Source organism: Ictalurus punctatus, unplaced genomic scaffold (assembly GCF_001660625.3).
Source record: "Ictalurus punctatus breed USDA103 unplaced genomic scaffold, Coco_2.0 tig00005203, whole genome shotgun sequence".
NCBI classification, from domain to species: Eukaryota; Metazoa; Chordata; class Actinopteri; order Siluriformes; family Ictaluridae; genus Ictalurus; species Ictalurus punctatus.
In genome coordinates, this window is record NW_026521107.1 from 75,700 (window position 1) to 100,388 (window position 24,689).

At 41.4% G+C, this 24,689-nt stretch overlaps 2 long non-coding RNA genes and 1 other non-coding gene across 10 annotated transcripts; 2 read left to right on the forward strand and 1 right to left on the reverse strand.

Annotated features, from left to right (window-relative positions):
* Positions 1–2,678: 2,678 nt before the first annotated feature.
* Positions 2,679–2,751, reverse strand: trnak-uuu (transfer RNA lysine (anticodon UUU)). Its single transcript has one exon. It is a non-coding gene; the product is annotated as a tRNA-Lys (tRNA).
* Positions 2,752–5,816: 3,065 nt separating this feature from the next.
* LOC128631150 (uncharacterized) lies at positions 5,817–9,478 on the forward strand. 3 transcript variants are annotated; one of them, XR_008395352.1, is made up of 3 exons: positions 5,817–6,598; positions 7,486–7,632; positions 7,756–9,478. It is a non-coding gene; the product is annotated as an uncharacterized LOC128631150 (long non-coding RNA). The 3 variants fall into 3 exon arrangements; XR_008395351.1 differs by having other exon boundaries at positions 5,817–6,340; positions 6,534–7,632; XR_008395350.1 differs by having other exon boundaries at positions 5,817–7,632.
* A 799-nt stretch (positions 9,479–10,277) lies between these two features.
* LOC128631151 (uncharacterized) lies at positions 10,278–16,504 on the forward strand. Of its 6 annotated transcripts, XR_008395355.1 has the most exons (9): positions 10,278–10,376; positions 10,472–10,606; positions 11,534–11,587; positions 11,687–11,802; positions 14,753–14,831; positions 14,932–15,049; positions 15,124–15,267; positions 15,485–15,837; positions 16,121–16,300. It is a non-coding gene; the product is annotated as an uncharacterized LOC128631151 (long non-coding RNA). The 6 variants fall into 6 exon arrangements; XR_008395357.1 differs by having other exon boundaries at positions 14,753–14,838; positions 15,124–15,837; positions 16,121–16,504; XR_008395353.1 differs by having other exon boundaries at positions 15,124–15,837; positions 16,121–16,503.
* The last annotated feature ends 8,185 nt before the right edge of the window (positions 16,505–24,689 follow it).

The window sequence follows — 24,689 nt, forward strand, 5'->3', positions numbered from 1 at the left end:
TAATTCCACACCACAAACTGACGTGTAATCTTGGCTCTGTATGCCTCGCAAAAAGCAGGTTTACGCCACCTTTGCCACTGATTGCCCATCGTCTGACACGTATAATGACACAAAGGCCTCGTACAAATGGTAAATGTGTGAAGTTACCCAGAAGAAGGTTGAACCATGGTTCTATCGCATAGGCAGTTGAGTCCCTGAGTTGCACTTCAGGTATAAGTTGTCCACGCTTCACTCTCACGCACTGGGGTGAGATCTACCATTTTATCTTGAAAATCTCCCTTAAAGTCCAGGGAAGGGAAACCAGGCAGGTTATCCCTTTAAAGGGCTCGTGCCTTGTCCTCTGAAAGAGCTCTTGCCCAGATGTCAGACACTAGTCGCAACAGTCACAGCCCACCACCTGTCTCCGAGATCCAATGCGTCTTGAGCGCCACAAAGATGAACAAGTATGCCTTGCACCATGATGCGCTATAGGCTTCGAGCTGGGACCTCGTGGCGCAACGGTAGTGCGTCTGACTGCAGATCAGAAGGTTCAAATCATGTCGGGGTCATTCAATGTGCTCTTTTTCACACAGACCCATGATTTTCTGCGCAGTCTAATAAGGATGCTCTTATACGGACTCCAATCTCTATGATGACCACCCATGTCTTTGTCAACTTCATGCTAAAAGGTAACAAAGCTTAGGTAGCAACACTCTCACCTAGTAACCATTAGTAACTTGATTACCTGCTGAATGTTTAGGGTTAGGGTTAGAAATCGTTACCAGCATAACTCTTATTCGTAAGGCTCACTCTGGAGGCTTGTCTTGGTTCAAGGAATGCCTTCGTGTCATGGTATGAGAACAAGTAGAATAGCATCAGCATTTTTAATTAAACTTGGCTTTTCTGCACAAGGAGACCAAAATTTCTAACAAACACGTTAATTCCACACCACAAACTGACGTGTAATCTTGGCTCTGTATGCCTCGCCAAAAGCAGGTTTACGCCACCTTTGCCACTGATTGCCCATCGTCTGACACGTATAATGACACAAAGGCCTCGTACAAATGGTAAATGTGTGAAGTTACCCAGAAGAAGGCTGAACCATGGTTCTATCGCATAGGCAGTTGAGTCCCTGAGTTGCGCTTCAGGTATAAGTTGTCCACGCTTCACTCTCACGCACTGGGGTGAGATCTTCCATTTGATCTTGAAAATCTCCCTTAATGTCCAGGGAAGGGAAACCAGCCAGGTTATGCCTTTAAAGGGCTCGTGCCTTGTCCTCTGAAAGAGCTCTTGCCCAGATGTCAGACACTAGTCGCAACAGTCACAGCCCACCACCTGTCTCCGAGTTCCAATGCGTCTTGATCGCCACGCCGATGAACAAGTATGCCTTGCACCAAGATGCGCTATAGGCTTCAAGCTGGGACCTCATGGCGCAACGGTAGTGCGTCTGACTGCAGATCAGAAGGTTCAAATCATGTCGGGGTCATTCAATGTGCTCTTTTTCACACAGACCCATGATTTTATTCGCAGTCTAATAAGGATGCTGTTATATGGACTCCAATCTCTATGATGACCACCCATGTCTTTGTCAACTTCATGCTAAAAGGTAACAAAGCTTAGGTAGCAACACTCTCACCTAGTAACCATTAGTAACTTGACTACCTGCTGAATGTTTAGGGTTAGGGTTAGGGTTAGAAATCGTTACCAGCATAACTCTTATTCGTAAGGCTCACTCTGGAGGCTTGTCTTGGTTCAAGGAATGCCTTCGTGTCATGGTATGAGAACAAGTAGAATAGCATCAGCATTTTTAATTAAACTTGGCTTTTCTGCACAAGGAGACCAAAATTTCTAACAAACACGTTAATTCCACACCACAAACTGACGTGTAATCTTGGCTCTGTATGCCTCGCAAAAAGCAGGTTTACGCCACCTTTGCCACTGATTGCCCATCGTCTGACACGTATAATGACACAAAGGCCTCGTACAAATGGTAAATGTGTGAAGTTACCCAGAAGAAGGCTGAACCATGGTTCTATCGTATAGGCAGTTGAGTCCCTGAGTTGCGCTTCAGGTATAAGTTGTCCACGCTTCACTCTCACGCACTGGGGTGAGATCTTCCATTTGATCTTGAAAATCTCCCTTAATGTCCAGGGAAGGGAAACCAGCCAGGTTATGCCTTTAAAGGTCTCGTGCCTTGTCCTCTGTAAGAGCTCTTGCCCAGATGTCAGACACTAGTCGCAACAGTCACAGCCTACCACCTGTCTCCGAGTTCCAATGCGTCTTGATCGCCACGCCGATGAACAAGTATGCCTTGCACCAAGATGCGCTATAGGCTTCGAGCTGGGACCTCATGGCGCAACGGTAGTGCGTCTGACTGCAGATCAGAAGGTTCAAATCATGTCGGGGTCATTCAATGTGCTCTTTTTCACACAGACCCATGATTTTCTTCGCAGTCTAATAAGGATGCTGTTATATGGACTCCAATCTCTATGATGACCACCCATGTCTTTGTCAACTTCATGCTAAAAGGTAACAAAGCTTAGGTAGCAACACTCTCACCTAGTAACCATTAGTAACTTGACTACCTGCTGAATGTTTACCCTTAGTTTGCCCATTTTGCTTGCTGAACAAAACATGCTGGAAAGAGGCACCTTAGATGGTTTCACTGGACCTCTCAGAGGATCTGGAGTGTGCTACAACACCCAAACAGGGACTTGAACCCTGGACCCTCAGATTAAAAGTCTGACGCTCTACCGACTGAGCTATCTGGGCTCGAGGGGAGAGAGCGCACTTTACCCTCGAGCTTGTAGGTCAGGCCTGTGGACGCTCTAGTTCAACGGTTCTCACAGACATAAATGGTGCTCAGCCCTTGGCTTGGAAAGGGCCCATCCCAGCTGGTTCTCATGGCTTTCTACAAACTATTAACACAGCTCAGCACCACTATTCAAGGATACAAACCAACAGGGTTCAACCACAGCTCTGTCCTTCATACTTCTTTACCCACTGACTGCCTGCAGTCTGAGACATACAAAGAGACAAGGTTCTTGTGAAACCTGTAAAATGGTGACGTTAACCAAGAGAATGTTGAACTTTGCTCCCCTCCATTATGTTGGCCAGTTTCTAAGTTGAGATCAACTTAACCCCAGTGCTTTCTGTTTAACGACCTTGTTCGTATTTTTGTTTACAACTAGCACACTTTTGACCAGCATGTCGCTTGGAAATCGTTACCAGCATAACTCTTGTTCGTAAGGCTCACTCTGGAGGCTTGTCTTGGTTCAAGGAATGCCTTCGTGTCATGGTATGAGAACAAGTAGAATAGCATCAGCATTTTTAATTAAACTTGGCTTTTCTGCACAAGGAGACCAAAATTTCTAACAAACACGTTAATTCCACACCACAGACTGACGTGTAATCTTGGCTCTGTATGCCTCGCAAAAAGCAGGTTCACGCCACCTTTGCCACTGATTGCCCATCGTCTGACACGTATAATGACACAAAGGCCTCGTACAAATGGTAAATGTGTGAAGTTACCCAGAAGAAGGCTGAACCATGGTTCTATCGCATAGGCAGTTGAGTCCCTGAGTTGCGCTTCAGGTATAAGTTGTCCACACTTCACTCTCACGCACTGGGGTGAGATCTACCATTTGATCTTGAAAATCTCCCTTAATGTCCAGGGAAGGGAAACCAGGCAGGTTATCCCTTTAAAGGGCTCGTGCCTTGTCCTCTGAAAGAGCTCTTGCCCAGATGTCAGACACTAGTCGCAACAGTCACAGCCCACCACCTGTCTCCGAGTTCCAATGCGTCTTGATCGCCACGCCGATGGACAAGTATGCCTTGCACCATGATGCGCTGTAGGCTTCGAGCTGGGACCTCGTGGCGCAACGGAAGTGCGTCTGACTCCAGATCAGGAGGTTCAAATCACGTCGGGGTCATTCAATGTGCTCTTTTTCACACAGACCCATGATTTTCTGCGCAGTCTAATAAGGATGCTGTTATATGGACTCCAATCTCTATGATGACCACCCATGTCTTTGTCAACTTCATGCTAAAAGGTAACAAAGCTTAGGTAGCAACACTCTCACCTAGTAACCATTAGTAACTTGACAACCTGCTGAATGTTTACCCTTAGTTTGCCCATTTTGCTTGCTGAACAAAACATGCTGGAAAGAGGCACCTTAGATGGTTTCACTGGACCTCTCAGAGGATCTGGAGGGTACTACAACACCCAAACAGGGACTGTTTGACTGTGTGAACCCTGGACCCTCAGATTAAAAGTCTGATGCTCTACCGACTGAGCTATCTGGGCTCGAGGGGAGAGAGAGCACTTTACCCTCGAGCTTGTAGGTCAGGCCTGTGGACGCTCTAGTTCAACGGTTCTCACAGACATAAATGGTGCTCAGCCCTTGGCTTGGAAAGGGCCCATCCCAGCTGGTTCTCATGGCTTTCTACAAACTATTAACACAGATCAGCACCACTATTCAAGGATACAAACCAACAGGGTTCAACCACAGCTCTGTCCTTCATACTTCTTTACCCACTGACTGCCTGCAGTCTGAGACATACAAAGAGACAAGGTTCTTGTGAAACCTGTAAAATGGTGACGTTAACCAAGAGAATGTTGAACTTTGGTCCCATCTATTATGTTGGCCAGTTTCTAAGTTGAGATCAACTTAACCCCAGTGCTTTCTGTTTAACGACCTTGTTCGTATTTTTGTTTACAACTAGCACACTTTTGACCAGCATGTCGCTTGGAAATCGTTACCAGCATAACTCTTATTCGTAAGGCTCACTCTGGAGGCTTGTCTTGGTTCAAGGAATGCCTTCGTGTCATGGTATGAGAACAAGTAGAATAGCATCAGCATTTTTAATTAAACTTGGCTTTTCTGCACAAGGAGACCAAAATTTCTAACAAACACGTTAATTCCACACCACAAACTGACGTGTAATCTTGGCTCTGTATGCCTCGCAAAAAGCAGGTTTACGCCACCTTTGCCACTGATTGCCCATCGTCTGACACGTATAATGACACAAAGGCCTCGTACGAATGGTAAATGTGTGAAGTTACCCAGAAGAAGGCTGAACCATGGTTCTATCGCATAGGCAGTTGAGTCCCTGAGTTGCGCTTCAGGTATAAGTTGTCCGCGCTTCACTCTCACGCACTGGGGTGAGATCTACCATTTGATCTTGAAAATCTCCCTTAATGTCCAGGGAAGGGAAACCAGGCAGGTTATCCCTTTAAAGGGCTCGTGCCTTGTCCTCTGAAAGAGCTCTTGCCCAGATGTCAGACACTAGTCGCAACAGTCACAGCCCACCACCTGTCTCCGAGTTCCAATGCGTCTTGAGCGCCACAAAGATGAACAAGTATGCGTTACACCATGGTGCGCTATAGGCTTCGAGCTGGGACCTCGTGGCGCAACGGAAGTGTGTCTGATTCCAGATCAGAAGGTTCAAATCATGTCGGGGTCATTCAATGTGCTCTTTTTCACACAGACCCATGATTTTCTGCGCAGTCTAATAAGGATGCTGTTATATGGACTCCAATCTCTATGATGACCACCCATGTCTTTGTCAACTTCATGCTAAAAGGTAACAAAGCTTAGGTAGCAACACTCTCAGCTAGTAACCATTAGTAACTTGACAACCTGCTGAATGTTTACCCTTAGTTTGCCCATTTTGCTTGCTGAACAAAACATGCTGGAAAGAGGCACCTTAGATGGTTTCACTGGTCCTCTCAGAAGATATGGAGGGTACTACAACACCCAAACAGGGACTTGAACCTGAAGTCTGATGCTATATATATATATATATATATATATATATATATATATATCATTAGAAAAAGTGCAGTACATTTTCATGGTACGGTCAGTACTGTTTATTTTTGTAATAAAGTGAACTTAATTTTTCCACTGAGTGTTATATTTTCATTCAGTAGTAATCGGTTATTAGTAGGTGCTACCCGACTTGGTTATCGGCATCTGTAAGATCCACTGTCGATCAGCCTTTAAAATAGATTAATGTGTATGACATGATCTTCTTTAATTAATAACGAAATGCGCTTGTTGACAACTTGCTGTGGTGTAAGGGGAATAAAACACTTCAGAATGTGCAGTTCTACCTTAGGGTGATAACGGTCACTCCACTTCATTGGATCGTTGACTGTTTTCCTATAACCGTATGTTTATTCCTTACATAAATTAAACACAAAGCATGTAGGGGTTCTACATGCATGTAGTATTTGTACAATCAATAACCTATTAGAGTAATACATTGTGGTATATAAACTGAACTTTGTGTTTGATGTGTCTGCAGTGCCCAAAGCCCGTGGTGGTGGCAGTGCATGGCGTTTGTGTGGAAGCAGGTCTGTTGGGAGTGTTAAGTACCATCATCTCATACACTCACCACAACTCTGGGAAGTTCCATCCATATTGTTTGCTGTCACTTTTCCTGCAACGCTTTAACCATCAGAGAGTTATCTTTTACTGGGGCTTTTAGCTGCAGGAGACTGAATTACTAAGTTTTTTTTTTTGTGGATCTGATTTCTTCTTTCGCAGGAGTGGATCTAATCACAGCCTGTGATATTCGTCTGTGCACACAGGATGCCTGGTTTCAGGTGAAGGTATGAGGAACATTAACTTGCCATACATTGCTTGCTTACATGTTTACACCAAGATCTGTAAACAAGCTATTTTTGTCCATATGATCATATATAGAGATAGTAAGTGATGAGAAGATAAGAATGGGCTGATTGTTCTGACTCGTACAAGCCCCTATGAAAGAGTTGACCACAAGGGGGCACACTCTGAACAATTATTTACATTTGCAGTTTGTTGAAGATTAAATAAACCACTGTGAGCATCAGATGTCTGGTTTTAATACAAAGTTTTATGATGAACTATTTTATGATATTACCATCTTGTCATTTATCAAAGAAGAGCTACAAAACCTGAAATTTGTTCATTTTTAGACAGAAAAATTCTGCAGTGTAGCTCTTCTAGTGGGCTTTCCCACTGGATGTTTAGTCCAACACAGAGCAGTTTGCATGAAAAGTTGGTAATGTGACCGTCGTAATGTGGACTGGGAAGTGCACTGCGGTACCGAACCCGAGACTACCTGTAGAAGGTGGTCCGAGTTCAGTTACAATGGAACTGTGAATGTGAATTGTCCCATGAATGTGAACGTAACTTGTATCCGGGTCTGCACTTTTTCAGGAAGTAGAGTAACCTGTGCTGAAGGCCTGTTGTGGTGATGACGTGTCATGACATGTTTTGGCCCAAATTTGCAGTGACTTTGAAAAAGTGGAAGCTCCTCTGAATATTGTGGAGTTTCTTGATTTTGCGTTAATTTCTGTGATCACAAAAAGGTGAAATTCTGGACTGACACATGGAAGATATGGAATGATAACAGAAGAATGTGACTTTGGGTTGTACCATGTATTTTTTTCATGTAGCTTTATTATTTAGTATAAATGAAGGCAAGTGTGTGTTCTGTTCTTCATCTCTGCAGTCGTGTGTTCCCTGATAGTCCATGATTGCTGGAGCTCTGGAAATAGCAGGTGAGATTGCAGGCCGGAGTCGCGTCGCTGTCCAAGGAACCAAAATCAACCTCCTCTACTCCTGAGACCACAGTGTGACTGAGAGCCTAGACTACATGGTAAGAACCTGCTTAAGACATGAAAAGCATTTTTAGCCTCAAGGTAGACCCATGCACACACAGTATGGCCACAAACACAAAGTAGAGCGGTTGAAATCTGAGATATCTCCTCTGCGTCTCCAGGCTACTTGGAACATGAACATGTTGCAGACACAGGATCTTATGAAGTCAGCGCAGGCAGCCCTGGAAAAGAAGAGTCCGAAAGACGTGCCCTTCTCCAAGCTTTAAAGGAGAAGATCCAGGGCTGTTGAAGCTGCGGTGGAACTGAGACATCATCATCCACATATCTTCAGTTCTTCTTGCTAAGTCTGTTTCTTTTTAGTCTTTTTATTTTTAGACTGGTCAAAAGACTGATTAGTGGAAGTGAAATGATAGATGAACTTTTATTTACTTGCTTTATTATTTGCAGGTGCCTTGTACAGTAAGACAGGGTAACTAATACTCAAAAGCTTTTTTTGTGTGTTAACATGTACAGTAGATGGACATATTTTTTCTGGTGCTGTGACTGCAGAATGTAGTGCAGTTAACACATTAAATTTCCTTGGATGCTCACTTTTAACTCTAGGAGGTCACAGTTTGCCCAGACATCTTTTTTTAAATCCGTCAATCCGTCACCCACACGTCATTCTGAGGGACGAAGAGGAGGAAGCTGGACAGATAAATTTATTTATTTATTTATCATTGCTGTGTTTCCTCAATCGAGTGCAGAAAGAAGAAAAACAACACAACTGATTTAAAATAAAAATATAGAAAATAATCTAATGTAAGATTCTGATCCGGTTTGCTTTCAGCAGGAAGGCTGTCCTCTTTCCTGTTGCTCTTTCTCTTCTATTAGTCCATTTGTCCAGTCTGAATCGGTTTTGATTCGTTTCGAGACGATTCGGAGTCGAATAATTTTCTAGTGAGAGTCGCACACTTCCAAACGAACTAGACTGAGATGAGTATTTGATTCTCACTAGAAAGTGATTCGACTCTGAATAAACTCGAAATGAATCAGTCAAACTGATTCAGACTCTATAAAAGGACTATGAGATGTGATTAAGATATATATTCCAATGTTTTGCTTTACAATTCCATTGTGTGTGTGTGTGTGTGTGTGTGTGTGTGTGTGTGTATGTGTGTGCGTGCGCGCGCACGTGTGTTTTTCAGGAGAACGAGAAACTCGGACACAACAGTACATCCTGACCATTGGTACTGTGTACACATCAACATACACACACGTCTCCATGCTGGACATCTCAGGAGCTTTCACACAGTGCTAGGAATATCCCGGGACAGAGAAACGCACCTTCTAAGTGAGCGAGTTTAGCGTCAACCGGTGAAATTTGCTGTAGCGTGAACACTTCGCCTCTGTGAGCTTCACTCTCCGTAGGGTTCACTGTAATTAGACATAAAATGTACATAGTTTATTTTTCATGCATTTAGGAATTAATGTTTTTTTTTTTTTTTACTCTTCGAGGAACAGAAATGATCTTTCGAGGCAGCTTCTTCATCACTACCTGCTCCGTTTGACTCAAAAATGTAACGACCGGTTTCAAAAAGTCACGATGTCTTCAGTTCATGAGATTTTACTGTTGAATTTAAACAGGAAATGTGAAATATTTTTTCCCTTTGTTTCCTCTACTGTCTTTTTGCTGTGATCTTGAACACAGTTGTAATTTTTTTTTAAAAATAATAAAAAAATGATAATTCTAGTTCTCTCACTTTCCTTGTCCTAATTGTCCTGTATCTGTTAAATCCGTTTCATCTCTGGTCTTTCTGTCTGTATGAACACTTGTAGAAATGACTTGTAGTCCATATTTTTAAATGATTCGTGATTTTGAATTTAAATAAAGATATTCTTTAATTCTGTATTTTGTCATTTAATTATCATTAGAAATCAGAAGATCAGATTAAAGCCATGGCTTCTTTACCTGCCGAAGCTGTAAAACTTTCAATAAACCAGTCAATAGATCAGCTGGATAAATGTAGATTTTTATTTACTGATGAGATGTATTGATGGTGTTGATAGATTATTTGAAGATTTTTATTGATATTGAACAATCATTCAGTTCAATATTGAAAAAACTTGATAAATAGTTGATTAAATAAATGTGGTGTAATGTACTGAGTCAAATATAAAAACTACAAATAAACAACATCTATTTATATCTGTGTATAATTAAAAACCTCTCTCAATACAAGAAATTCATATCCTAAATGTTGCAAGTGATTAATCTGATCATTTTATTCAGCTGTTTAATTATTACTTTCTAAATAATAAACAAATGAATGTTCTGGATTCATGAGGAATGTTTACATTTTGTGTCCAAACTCAAAAGTTTAAACAAAGTGTATATTTATGATAATAAAGCACAAAGAACGTGAAACCTCAAAACGTCTACAATCATCGATGAATTCAATATTAATTTAAAAAATGTAATTAAATAAGAGTAAGATGAAGTATATTTTTAATTAAAATGTAATTAGGAGCACTTTTAAAGTGGATTTGATTTAAAATAATGATAAAGCTGTTTTTTTTATGTATTTGTATATCTTATCCTCTATCGTGTTTAAGAAGAAGAGAATAATGAAGCTTTTTATGAAATAATATTTGGGTTTATTTTATTTTATTTTCTCCTCAAAGATTCAAATTTACGTCAACGTCCGTTACGTTGGTGACGTCACCACGAGCGCGAGAAGTCGAAGGTAGGAGCAGAAAGCGGTGTTAGTGTTAGTTCTGGCCCGTTTGGACCCAAACTAAAGTGAGTTTATTTGGTTCTGTGTAACCGAACCCGTTCTGTTTTTTGCTGTATTGTGTGTATGTGTGTAGTTAACAGTGTTAACACCTGTGTTTCAGGTGTATCAGTATGAAGCAGGCGGTGACGGCGCACTGATTCACTCTCGGAGCTCGGTTCACTAATGACCGAATCACCGAGGAACCGACCAAATATAACTCACACCCGCACGGAGAAGAAGAACAAGAGGAGGAGAAGTGAGAAATAACATTTTAAAACTGTTTTTATTCACTCTGGTTCAGTATTAATGTTAATATTATACAAATATACTAGCGGTGCTAGCTTTTGAGGAGGCAGTCCAGTCCACGCATGCGCAGTGTAATTAATGAGCAAGCTATTCGAAATGTGATTAGCAAATAGGTCGATGTTATTTTTGATTCTATTTAAAACGATGAATTCACTCTGTCAATAACTGCCCAGTCTGAGAATACTGCATGATTTACTTTTATAAGTGGACGTGGCAGAACGACATTTAGCTTCACTGGCTAATTAGAGCTCTTTTACTAGTTTAATGGCTGAGTCATCCGGCTTCGCGCATGCGCAGTGTGGGTTAAGGCGCTATAGTTCTCTTCTTTTGAATTATTATTATTATTATTATTATTATTATTATTATTATTGAGACCATTTGGGGTGAATTTGGAGCATGTGGGGGTTCGAGTGACCCCAGAATGACCTATAAATATTCTTTTAATATCTCCAGAACTGAAGCAGCACAAACGAAAATTTTTACGGCACAAACCAGCACAAACTATTCTGCCGATGTTTTGTGTTGGTGGGGGGTCCAACTTCACGCAGGGTGTGTGTGTGTGTGTGTGTGTGTGCGCGCGCGCGCGTGTGCGTGCTCTTCAAATATCCAGGTGTTAGATGGTCAAGTGTGTAGTGTACAGATAGAGTGCACAATTTAAGAAATAGGAACCAGTCAGAGAGAGGACATCGAAATAAGAACAGAAAGCACTGACCAAATAAGGAAATAGATTAAACCGGTACACGGCGTATGGGAGGCAGGAGATCGTGACAGTTATGTTGAGTTATAACGTGTTGGATTATAGAAATAAATAAAGTGGTACTGATGTGTGTGTGTGTGTGTGTGTGTGTGTGTGTGTGTGTGTGTGTGTGTGTTTTAGGATGAACTGGAGTGGGGCAAAGAGAACTGCATTCAGATCAAACGGATACAAGAGGTTATGACTCTCTCTCACTCACTCACTCACTCGCACACATCTATACACACACTTCTCGACACAGATCCCTAACTATCATTTCTGGTGTGTGTGTATTAGAGGTGGCCGAGTTGTTTGAGGATCTAAAGAATTGAGTGTCACAATTCAACATGCACATCAGCGAAACTTTTCCCTCTGACTACACCAGCACGCACGCACAGAAATTCATAGTGCAGGTAACACACACACACACACACACACGAGTAGAGCAGGTGTAGTTTAACAGCATATATGTATAAAGAGGCTTTTTTCTTCAGGTCAAAATATATACAGCAGGGGTGCCCAATATGTCAATCACGATCGACTGGTCGATCGCAAAGGAAGTGCAGGTAGATCGCTAGTTGACGTAGTTAGTTGACGTACAGGGCAGCCAGTCTGAGATCTCGTCTTTTCTCTCACCACACGTGTGCTATCAAGCGCGCCAGTGCTAAAGGCTAGCAAGCGAAATCGTGGGGAGAGGACATTTTTCAGTCTTTTAAAGACTTCATTGACAAAACCCAGCTCCAGTGTGCAAATTGATATCAGTCAATGGTTGAGCAGTGCAAATGGATTCATTGCCAAGTGCAGGGAAGACGATGCTTTCCCTGACTTCTTTAACTACCACTGTGTTGTGGATAAAAAATGTCATAAAATAAACATAAGGGAGACCTAGCATCCAGCAAAAAGAAGAAAAAAACGGGCACCTAGACACATAGAAGCGGGATTAGGCGGACATTGACGGAATGGAATTACACTTTAAAGATCTTTAAGAGCAGTAGTAGTCAAAAAAAGCCAAAAAGAGGTATACGAGCTGAGCTGAGGAGTGCTAATACACACACACACACACGCTCGTACAGTCAAGGGCGGGCAAGTAGACACAACATACACACACACTCTCTCGCTCTCATACACACACATGAATAACTTTAATAATATCTTATAGTAATAGAGAAACTATAAAAAGACAGAATAGTAGGATATGCAGGACAGTAGAACTGTAATGATATTAAGAAGTTGGAAGTACAGTAAACCGCTTTTCAAGTAGTATAAATATATATAAAATAAGAAATATAGTGCAAATATGAAAATAAATTATAAACTAGAAATACAGGAAAATGTAAACTTACTCATGACTCAAATGGTGAGGGTTCTTGGCTCGCAAGGAAGGCCTTAATTTTAAGAAAGAACCATGAGGAGCCAGTTATAAGGGTGGCTGGGTCAAACCGGCCCCCCCCCCGAGATAACGATAAGACCAAGGTCCCTCCCGGTTGTTTAGTCGTCTTGTCTACGTCATTTTATTTACCTAGGTAATTGAGAATCCTGGTTTCTGACCACCTAGGTAAATGAGAATCCTGGTTTCTGATTCTCTATGTAATTCAAAACGCTGGGTTTTTATTTTCTGGGTTATTAGAAATGCCTGGGTTCTGATTCTATGTGTAAGTGAAATAGGCCTTTTCTGGAAACATATGGGTTATCTAGTGTGTAAATACAGTATAAATACTGGAGCTTAAGCTCAGGGTAGGGGGATCACTTCTGAGAATTCTCATCGGTGTGGATCTCGTGTGGTGGAATGGAACAATAAAGCTGGACCCTTGCTTCTTCTCACTCACGGCTGGTGTATTTTTTCCATCTCCAACTGGTCTCAGAGGTAGATGTGAGTATTTATTGGCTTTTAAGTTGAGTTTTAAATGTTTTTGGGTAATAGGCTAAATTTGAGCCAACAACTGCATAATACACCAACAAGCCTTATGCACAAGAATGCTAAACGTGAAAGAGATCATGGATGTTGAAACAAAGATCGCCTGTTCTATACGTGCTAGTTCACTTCAAAGACGGCTGTTCCGTGCGCATCTGGAGAAGGCAGACTACGACCAATCAGCTCCTGCTACACACTGACGTGAGACGGCTTAGTAGGGGTAAATTCCTGCAGAGATTTCGAAAGCTCTGTCCGGAGATAAGCGAGTTTCTTTTTGCTGTTAAACATGCAGAATACACCCAGGTCAATGATGATCAGTGGTTGCTGGACTTTTTTTAACCGAGCATTTTTAACCGATCTGACCAACTTAATTTGGAGCTGCAAGGAAAAGACAAAAATTAAAGGCAGTTAATGCCTTTAAACGGAAAATGCAACTTCTGTTTTCAAAGCTGCAGCACCATGTTTTTGGGAACTTCCAAAACCTCGCGTCAGATCTGGAGACGCAGCGGAAGGCTTGTGCGCAGTTTAACATTACACGCTACACGGAGCAGATTGACAGCTGTCGGTCAGAGTTTGACAGATGCTTTCAAGACTTTGCTTTATTGGAGGCATTCGCCACATTCATGTGCTACCCGTTTAGGGACAATGTTGAGGTTGATTCACTCGCATCGAAAATTGCAGCGCTGTTTCACCTGAACTCGTCTGAAGTGGAGGATGAGATTTTGAAACTACAGACTGACATTCAGCTGAAGTCCAGGGCTCATGGACAGTTCTGGAACTTACTCACAGGGGAAAAGTACCCAAACATGAGGAAATGTGCCACCTCCTTGACTGCATTATTTGGCTCTACTTATTTATGTGAGTCAGCCTTTTCCCTCATGAAGATCATTAATTCCAAATACCGTTCCACAATGACTGATCATCATTTGGAGGCCTGCTTGAGGCTGGCTACCAGCAGCTACTGTCCGGACTATGCAACCCTGGCTGATTCTATTCAGTGCAAGTCATCAGAGTAAGGTAATGACCAAAAATGTACTGAATTGTATCGCGCCATAAGGGTTCATGCAGTTATGCAAGATACATGAACATATATTGTATGTGTGTGTGTGTGTATGTGTGTGTGTGTATGTATATATATATATATATATATATATATAAGTATACGCAGTATATAAATAAATATGTTTAGCATTTTTAGTGTAGGTAGATCTCTTTGACTGGTCATGTTAAAAGTAGCTCGCAAGTCAAAAAAGTGTGGGTGCCCCTGATATACAGTAAATATAAATATTAGTCATAATTCACAGCCTTAGAAGCACAAGCATCCAAAGTAAAATTGCAAATGCAGAGTTTAAAATTGTCACCATGACGACAAAGTCCAAGAAGTGTAACTTACTCCTGCAGAAAATAAATAATAATTATTATTAAGTATCAGTGATGTTTCCGTTGTTCAGGTGGCAATTGCAGGCACATTTTATCCGAACTGCTTCCTCCAGGGAACTCTATGGAAACGACCCCAGGACCACCATAGTGGTATTCAGTCAGCTTCCATTTAACTAGGGGATTATTATTATTATTATTATTATTATTATTATTAATAATATTTCTCTCTCTCCCTCCCTCTCTCTCTCAGGTGTGTAATCTCCCTCCATTTGCATTCCTCTACTATAAACAGCTCCAGTCTCTCTTCAGACACTGTGGTTAAATCAAATCCATCTCCTTTGACAGCTCCAGCTGTGTGTGACACCACTGTGTGTGTGTGTGTGTGTGTGTGTGTTTAATTGTGATTTTCTATAAACATGTATTGTGGGTCTGTGTGTATCAGGGCCTATGTAGAGTTCTACCGCTCGTCAATGAGAGGTTCTGGCGTTCTCCCAGAGGTCTCTCTGTCTCTCCTCCTCACGCAGAAGAGACTTCCTCTCCATCTCAACGTTTAACCCGCTGGAGAGGTGGAGACTTGGGCAGGGGGGTAGTGTATCTTACACCTCAGATATACACGGTACACACACACTCTGCAGCGAGCATCATCAGATGAGTCATGGTTACATTTTAAGTGAGAGTAGTCATGTGACCACATCCCCTAGACAGTGTGATGTTTAGATGATGTTCTGTACATTAGTGCTGTTCTGTTACAGGTCTCTCTCTCTGTGTCTCTCTCACTCACTGTGTGTGTGTGTCTCTCTCAGGGTGAATGTGGATTTTCAGAATCAGTCAGTGAGCCCTGTCGGGGTTCTGAGCAGCTCCGTTGAGTTGGAGAATCTTCCGTCTAACCCTGTCTTTATCGTCAATATCACCGAGGTGTCTGTTCCGCCTCTTTCACTTTCAGTGCACAAATAAAAAAGAAGCTGTGGCTCCTGTGTGTGTGTGTGTGTGTGTGTGTGTGTGTGTGTGTGTGTGTGTGTGTGTGTGTGCGCACTAACAGGAGGTCCAGGTGCAGCCTTTGGATATTGATGAAGATTTACTGCCCCTGCAAGACCTTCCTCAACTGCGTAGTCTGGAGCAAAGGATGCAACAGAGCCCAGATTACAAGCAAAATCTGGTGAGTTTTTTTCCTTTTTGTTAACAACTACTTGCACAATTACACAGCTACTGAGAGCATTTCTGTTTTCTCAAGGTGACACACTCGTACTCAAAGCACAACACTGAACACCACTTTGATATGAGGGAACAGTTATGACCTACTCTTTAGTAGAGATGGAAAACACACAGGGCAGGGTAACTGCAGGAGTAGTGAGAAGCACTGACACAGTTGACGAGGCAATACATGCTTATTAATTATTTGTTTTTATACTAGTGTATATTATTTTTTAAATCGGTTTCAGGTAAACTGGTTGGCGCTTATTGACGGGGTGTATGTGCGTGACTGCACCTGGCGCATATTGAAGAGGGTGATTGCTAACTCCCTGGCAAAGAATCTCAATTGGAGGGGAGTCAATGGAAAGACTTCACTGTCCGCTCTCCAACTCGGAGAGGTCGTGATTGGCAAGTATATCTGTTTACATACAGAATTAGCTGTCTCTCTAAGATGATATGTAAGGGGTAATCCACGGCTAGATGTGCATTAAACGATTTTAATGCATGATGTGGAGGAAAAGAACCACTCGTTCAAATCGTTTAATGCACACCTAGCCATGGATTACCCCGCCTATACCATGGTCTTTCCACAATTAATAACGTTAAAGCTGTCATTGGTTTAGAAATGCAAACTTTGATTAGAAGTTTAAAATAAACTTTGGGTGGTCCCACTTCGGCTCTAATTGGCTATTTATATTTCTCTGGTTTACTTTATTTAAATGGTTAGTAGTCATATGGATCCCAGCATAGCTGGGACAGGCACGCCTTTAAGATTTATTAGTTGGAACGTCAGAGGTATGGGTAATCCTGTCAAGACATCTAAGGATTTTATACATTTGAAACATTTAAACTTCAATATAGTATTTTTACAGGAGACGCACCTACGTCTTAAAGTATTAAAGTGAGTCAAGTCTTCCACTCGAACTTTAATTCGAAAGCAAGAGGGGTCGCTATTTTAATTGACAAAAGGTCACAGTTTTCCTCCACTAACGTTGTTGCTGATGTGAACGGTAGATATATTATAGTTGCTGGTACTCTGATGCAAAGACAGGTGTTGTTGGTAAATGTACACGCTCCAAACTTTGATGATGTGGAATTTGCTAATAGATTGTTGAGCAATCTCCCTTTTTAAATACTCACCTGTAGATTTTCGGTGGAGATTTAAACTGTGTAATTCACCAAAACTTTGATCGGTCTAATCCCCGTACTCTGAATCAATCTGCTATGTCTAAAACATTTTCCGATTTTATGGGTCAGAACGGTCTCGTTGATCCCTGGAGATCCCGTAACTCTGCTCTTAAAAAGTTTTCTTTCTTCTCCCAGGTGCTATCCTATTGAAATCCTATTCGAGGATTGATTATTTTTTATAGACAGCACTCTTGATTCTTGTGTAGTTTCTTCTGACTATTTGGGTATTGTAATTTCTGACCATGCGATCATGAATTAGATATTCATCTTTCTATTTATAAACGTAGCCGACCGCCTTGGAGATTTAATTTTCTTCTTTTAGCAGACAGTGAATTCTGTGAGTTCATTTCTACTTCTATGGATGACTTTCTTTTCTTCAGTCAGAATGACTCCACCTCTTATTCATTGTTATGGGAGACACTTAAATCCTATATCAGAGGGCAGATTATTTCTTACTCCACTCTCTGTAAATAAAAGCGCACTGCTAGGGTTAATGAACTTACATCTGCGATCAGTAGTCTCGATCAAAGATGTGCGTTGAACCCCTCTCCAGAACTTCTTAAACAGCGAATCGACTTACAGGCAGAATTCAATCTTATTTCGACTAAAGAGGCGGAGCGCTTGTTGTTACGTACTCCTGGTTCATATTATGAACATGGCGACGAGCCGAGTCGTTTACTGGCACGTCAGCTACGGCGACAGGCCGCTTCCCGTCTCATACCTAGTGTTAAAAACACTCATAATATCGTCACTACAGAGCCCATGGAAATTAATGCTACTTTTAAATGGTTTTACTCTTCACCTTATAAATCTGAATTTCCTGCAGACGATACTAAAGTGAATGCATTTCTTCAAGACCTTTTTAACGCTGTTATTGATTCGAATACTGCCATGCAACTGGACTCCCCACTCTCTTCAAGAAATTTGAATTCAGTTAAAACTATGCAATCTAACAAAGCTCCTGGCCCGGACGGGTTTCCAGTTGAATTTTTTAAAATGTTTATTGGAAAATTAGCTCCATTGCTTTTATCTGTGTTCAACGAATCCTTGGAATGTGTCTTTGCCTCTGACTCTGACACAAGCCACGATAGCTCTGCTTCTTAAGGAGGGTAAGGATCCAACCTCCTGTGGTTCTTATAGGCCGCTGTCTCTGCTTAATGCAGATGTAAAGGTGTTGGTGAAAGTAATGGCATCTCGTTTAGAGGACATTATCCCTTATATTATATGTGAAGAGCAGAAGGGTTTTATAAAGGGACGTCAGATGTTTTTCAATACCCGTACGCTCTTTAATATAATTTATTCAAAGCATTCGGCAGTGCTTCCTGAGATTGTGATTTCATTAGATGCTGAAAAAAGCATTTGATAGGGTTGAGTGGGAGTATTTGTTTGCAGTCTTGAGGAAGTTCGGATTTGGGGATGAGTTTATTTCTTGGATTAGCCTCCTTTACTCAACCCCTAATGCCAGGGTTCAGACAAACGATCTCGTCAAGGTTGTCCTTTATCCCCTCTGCTTTTTGCTGTCGCTATCGAACCTCTGTCTATCGCATTAAGATCTTCTCCCTTGTTTAAAGGAATAGTTCTATACGGTGTAGAATACAAATTGTCGCTATATGCTGATGATTTGTTATTGTATGTAACCGATCCTGTTGCCTCTATGCCAGCTGTCTTGGCTGTTCTGGAATCCTTCGGTGTTGTCTCTGGTTATAGATTAAATTTGGATAAAAGCGACTGTTTTCCTGTCAATACTGCAGAATTTTCTCTCCAACAGTCAGATTTACCGTTTCGATTTAGTCAGTAAGGGTTTAAATACCTAGGTATCAACGTGACACGTTCTCTATCTAATCTTTCATCAGCTAACTTCACTCCCCTTATCTCAAAGGTTAAATCTAACATTCAGATTTGGGTAACTTACCCCTTTCTCTAATTGTCAGGATCAATGTCGTCAAAATGAATATATTACCGAAGTTTCTTTTCTTGTTCCAGCAAGTGCCTCTTTCTCTGCCAAAATCATTCTTCGATTCATTGGCTAAGATAATTAGTACTTTTATTTGGGGAGGGAAGCCACCAAGGGTTAGTAAATTATTGCAGAAATGTAGACTTAGTGGAGGACTTGCATTACCCAATTTTCAATTCTATTACTGGGCTGCGCACATCCATAAACTCTGCTACTGGGTTAAATCTCCTGGATCTTCTTGGTCTAAATTGGAACTATTGTCGTGTAGGGAATCCTCTTTACCTGCTTTACTTTATTCCTCTCTACCTACAAAACTCTCCCTATATACTGGTAATCTAGTTGTCCTCAACACTTAGGACTTAGGACTTAGTATCAATTTAGACGGCGCTTTAAATTTGTAGGTGCATCCTCTTTGTGTCCTTTAGTCAACAACCACCTATTTCCTCCATCGTGTTTGGACTCCACATTCTCAGTGTGGGATGACAAGGGTATTGAACAAGTTAGAAATCTGTATCACGAAGGTGTGTTCGATAGCTTTGCCAATCTGGCATACACTTATGACCTCCCTGTGACTCATTTTTTTTCGGTATTTTCAAATTCGGAATTTCGTTTCTAGATGTTTTCCTGATTTCCCCTCTGCGCCTCCTGAACAGGCTTGGGAAAGCTTGTTTTCAAACAATCCACATCAGAGAGGAATGATTTGTAGGATTTATGATTTCATTCTGGCGTTAGGTAGTGAGTCGTGTAACAAAGTTAGGAATGCGTGGGAAACGGAGTTAGGAGTACAGATAAGTGAGGGGTGTTGGGAACGTGCTATAGGGAGGGTACAGTCTACCACTTCCTGTGCTCGTCTTGGACTCATCCAGTTCAAAGTTTTACACAGAGTCCATCTGTCCAAGTCGAGACTTTCTGTGATGTATCCAGACGTAGAGGACAAGTGTGATAAATGCCATGGCTCTCCCTGTCATCTTGGCCATAGGTTTTTCTTCTGCCCTGATCTCCATGGTTTTTGGACTGTTTTTTTACCATCATGTCCACTATTCTCAGGGTAGATTTAAATCCTTGTCCATTGATTGCTGTATTTGGGATTCCTGATGCCTCAGTTCCATTGAGCTTGATACAAAAGGATGTTTTTGCTTTCACATCCCTTATAGCAAGACGTTCCCTACTGTTGCAGTGGAAGTCTGCTAAATACCCATCTATCTCCCAGCGGCTAAAGGGCGTGATGTTTTTTCTGAAACTCGAGAAAATAACATATAGGATGAACGGTTGTACGGACAAGTTTTTTTTATAAAGGGCATCCCTTTATTGTATACTTTATGGAGTTAGACACTTCCCACTTAAATTTTTGTGCCTGTTGTTGGATTTTACAATCTCTTTATAACCAGCGACAGTTATTGGGTATCCATGATGAGGCGGGGGGCGGGTTTTCTGCATTTTTAATTTTGTTTTCCTTTGTTAGTGAAAAAAGAAGAAAAACCTGTGAATGTTTACTGCTGTGTGTTGCTCAATTTGTTTTCCTTGGGAAAGGGAGGGGAGGAGAGAAGAGAAAAGGTGATGTTCAGTTGACATGTAGACGTGTTCAGGAGAAATGTTCAATAAAAATGAAACTGGAAAGAAAAAAGTAGTTTAAAATAAACTTTAATTTCCATAAGTTAGGTGGTCAGATCTGGAATTTTGTCTGAAGTAAATCAGACACAGAGATAAAGTAGTGTGATAAGATTTAGGAATGATCACGGTGATCAAACTGGCTGGAATTACCTGTGCAATAAACAGTTACAGTGAGGGGAAAAAAGTATCTGATCCCCTGCTGATTTTGTACGTTTGCCCACTGACAAAGAAATGATCCGTCTATAACTTTAATGGTAGATTTATTTGAACAGTGAGAGACAGAATAACAACAAAAAAATCCAGAAAAACGCACGTCAAAAATGTTATAAATTAATTTGCATTTTAATGAGGTAAAAGTATTTGACCCCCTCTCAATCAGAAAGATTTCTGGCTCCCAGGTGTCTTTTATTTTTTAATTTTTGACATGCATTTTTCTGGATTTCTTTTGTTATTCTGTCTCTCACTGTTCAAATACAACTACCATTAAAATTATAGACTGATCATTTCTTTGTCAGTGGGCAAACGTACAAAATCAGCAGGGGATCAAATACTTTTTTCCCTCACTGTATAATGCACACCTTCCAGCCAATCAGAATCCAGTATTCACACTGACCGTGGTATAAGTGTAATTAATGCTTAAGATTCATAATGACTGTACGATATGTGTTGCTTTATTCCAAAGCTGCAGTTCATAGAAACCTCTTCACGGCTAAAGCTGCAGAGATGGAGGTCGAGGGGACCATGAAGAGGTGGCTCCAGCTGGCATCAGATCGAGAGTGTGGGCGCAAGAGCAGACTTTTGATAAAGGAGGGTATTTACAGTGTTTTAACTGGTGTGTTTTTGGCGCTATTATTAATTTGTTAAAATGTTCATATTATAGTCTATTTTTAATTGTTTATAAAAGTCCTTGCTGTTTTTAAGTGGCTGAATTAGTGTGTGTGCGCGCGTGTGTGTGCGTTGGTAGCTGGGTGGGTATATAGTTCTGGTCTGAAGTTGACATACCCCTTGCAGGAGAAAGAGACCCTGTGTAATCTCTTTAAACGACTTTTACGCATGTTTTGTAGAGAGATCATTTTCACCTTGCTGTTTGGGTCTCTGTCCCACACTGTTACAGTGCAGAATTGAGAGCGCAAGGGAGATCGATTTTCTATCAGAAACAGTAACTATATAAAATGGACGTCAACACGCAGCACTCTGTGAGGTCATTTCTCGCTCTCAACAGAGTAGTTGTGATTGTTCAGTGTTTACCACGTTGCCAAAACATTCAAGGCCATGGTGTATTTTGACTGTTCCTGTAGCATAATCTCACCAAACTGTGTGTACACGAGTCCACAGACACTGAGTCTATTCACAGTTCCATGCTGTGTAGATGTTCTGCTCATCCTCACTGTACCGTAAAGGTCAGAACCTCACATCTGTAACCTTGTAGCTTTCCTTAATCAACACGACTGCAACCAAGCTTGTGTAGCACTACTATTTTTAGATCTCCGCCTCTCAAAAGTATTGGCGGCCAGCTCTCAAATCTGTTGGCGCCCTATGCATCCGGCTGTCAAATCTATTGGCGCCCTATGCGTCCGGCTCTCAAAACTATTGGCGCCCTTCACGGGCAGTTCTCAAAAGTATTGGCACCCGATCTGAATTTTGCCACGGCAAGCACCACTCACATTTTCTTCAGGAAATGTACCTTAAAATAATAAAAAGTCTCTCACTAGGCTGTGTGTCGAGATAAACGTGAAAACATCTTGAGCTTGTGTTCACCACAGACCTTATTTCCGGCATTTAACCCAAAACCCCATTGACGGAAGTGCTAATACGCTGACTCGTTTCTGGGTTTCACGACTCCATTCCTGCAGCACTCTGTAAGACGGGCTGTTGTTATCAAACCATCGAAGTAAGATAAGCGGCTTTGGTAATGATTCTTTAAATGAACCGATTCAGAATCCTCTTCTTGAATCGTTTGAGTCGTTCTCACTCGGTCAGGGTTGCACGTGTGGGTTGCTTTTCCTGCACGTGTAATCAGCACGTGTTCACAGACCGTAAATCCCGACCCCATGGTAGACACTCGACAGAAATTTCATACTAAAGTAAGTATTTTATATTTTCTGGGTCTAAACAGAGCAGAAGTATTGCTAACGTGTTGTACAGATTCTATTGGACTGGTGAACTGTGTGGATTTGTATATTTAACCCAGTTTAATATGGCCTGCTTTGTTCAGTCAGAGACAAGTAAATCTGTTCTAATGTTCATTTATTTTCCATAGATAAAACACGTTTGTTTACACATGAATACGTACTTTATGCTTTCAGAATGGTGGAGATTTGGCTCTTAACTATGGTTAAGTGGGGGGTACTATAAAATGCACAGTTCTGAGACACTATATACCTATACTGTGAAATCAGTACATGTGTGTGTTTAGAATGATTATAGCTTTTGGGGAAAAAACTATTCTTGAATCTATTAGTCCTTGTTCTGATGCACCTGTAACGTCTCCCTGAGGGCAACAGATCAGAGCCAGGGTGAGAGCTGTCCTCAATGATGGTTTTTCCTCTGCTGAGGCAACGGGGGGTGTAAATATCCATCAGGGAGGTGTTGTGGATAAAAAATGTCATAAAATAAACATAAGGGAGACCTAGCATCCAGCAAAGGGGAGAAGAAGAAAAGATGGGCACCTAGACACATAGAAGCGGGTTTAGGCGGACATTGACAAATTGGAATTACACTTTAAAGATCTTTAAGAGCAGTAGTAGTCAAAAAAGTCAAAAAGAGGTATACGAGCTGAGCTGAGGAGTGCTAATACACACACACACACACACACACGCTCGTACAGTCAAGGGCGGGCAAGTAGACACAACATACACACATGAATAACTTTAATAATCTTATAGTAATAGAGAAACTCTCTATAAAAAAAACAGAATAGTAGGATATGCAGGACAGTATGGAGGATATGCAGGAGCTTAAGCTCATCACTTCTGAGAATTCTCATCGGTGTGGATCTCGTGTGGTGGAACGGAACAATAAATCTGGACCCTTGCTTCTTCTCACTCACGGCTGGTGTCTTTTTTTTCTATCTCCAACTGGGCTCAGAGGTAGATGTGAGTGTTGGCTTCTATGTTGAATTTTAAGTGTTTTTGGGTAATAGGCTATATTTGAGCCAACAGAGGGGAGAGGTAATAAATAAACTTATAAATGTGATTACTTGATGACCGTAGACAGAACTCTATAAATGTGAAATGTTTTGTTGAAGTTCAGATGAATCTCTGATGTACAGAATATTCAACAGAGTTCTGCAGAAAGATTTTGAATGCCTGTCATTCACCAGAACAAATTTGCAGTTGAACAGTCTGTCTAAAAGAAAAAATCTAAACACACAATATAAAATTCCTGCAGTGTGAATAAAGCCTTTGTGTTGCTTTTAGCAAACATGTCTAGTACTCTCGGTTCAATGTACACAATTTACCCCATTTAAATGCATTTTGGAAATTGTTCCACATGGCCTTAAAGTGTGAATATTCACTGTACGCCAAATAAGTAATCAAAGAATGGAACTGAATTTTTTCTTCTCTAACGGACCATTAATCACAATTATAAAAGATGATGCATCAGGTACAAAGTATCAGGGTTTTTCCCCCTCTTTTTCCCACAATAGTTGCATGATTTTTGCTACACCCTTTCCACCGTGTGTGTGTGTATGTGCACGCGCGCTACAAATCACTTTGAGGTAAAAATATTTTAAGGCAGCCACTTTCACCTTCCTACAACAATTGGTGACTGGTCTGAGGTGAAGCTTCTTGTCATGTTACTGTGGTCATGGATCACATTGTGGGGATCTCTGTAATGTAACCATTTCTGTAATTATCCTTACCTGCTTTTGTGCTTCTGTGTCTTCTGTTGGTGCTTTATTCTGCTTTTTAGGGCCCGAGCACCGCTGCTGCAAAGCCCTATTGGATCTGCTGTTTATTATTGGGGCAGAGCACCGAAGGTGCAGCGCTTCCGGTGACCACCGGAGGGCGCATGCACCGGAGGTGCAGGGCCCTATTGATTTTCTGGTGTTTATTGTTTAT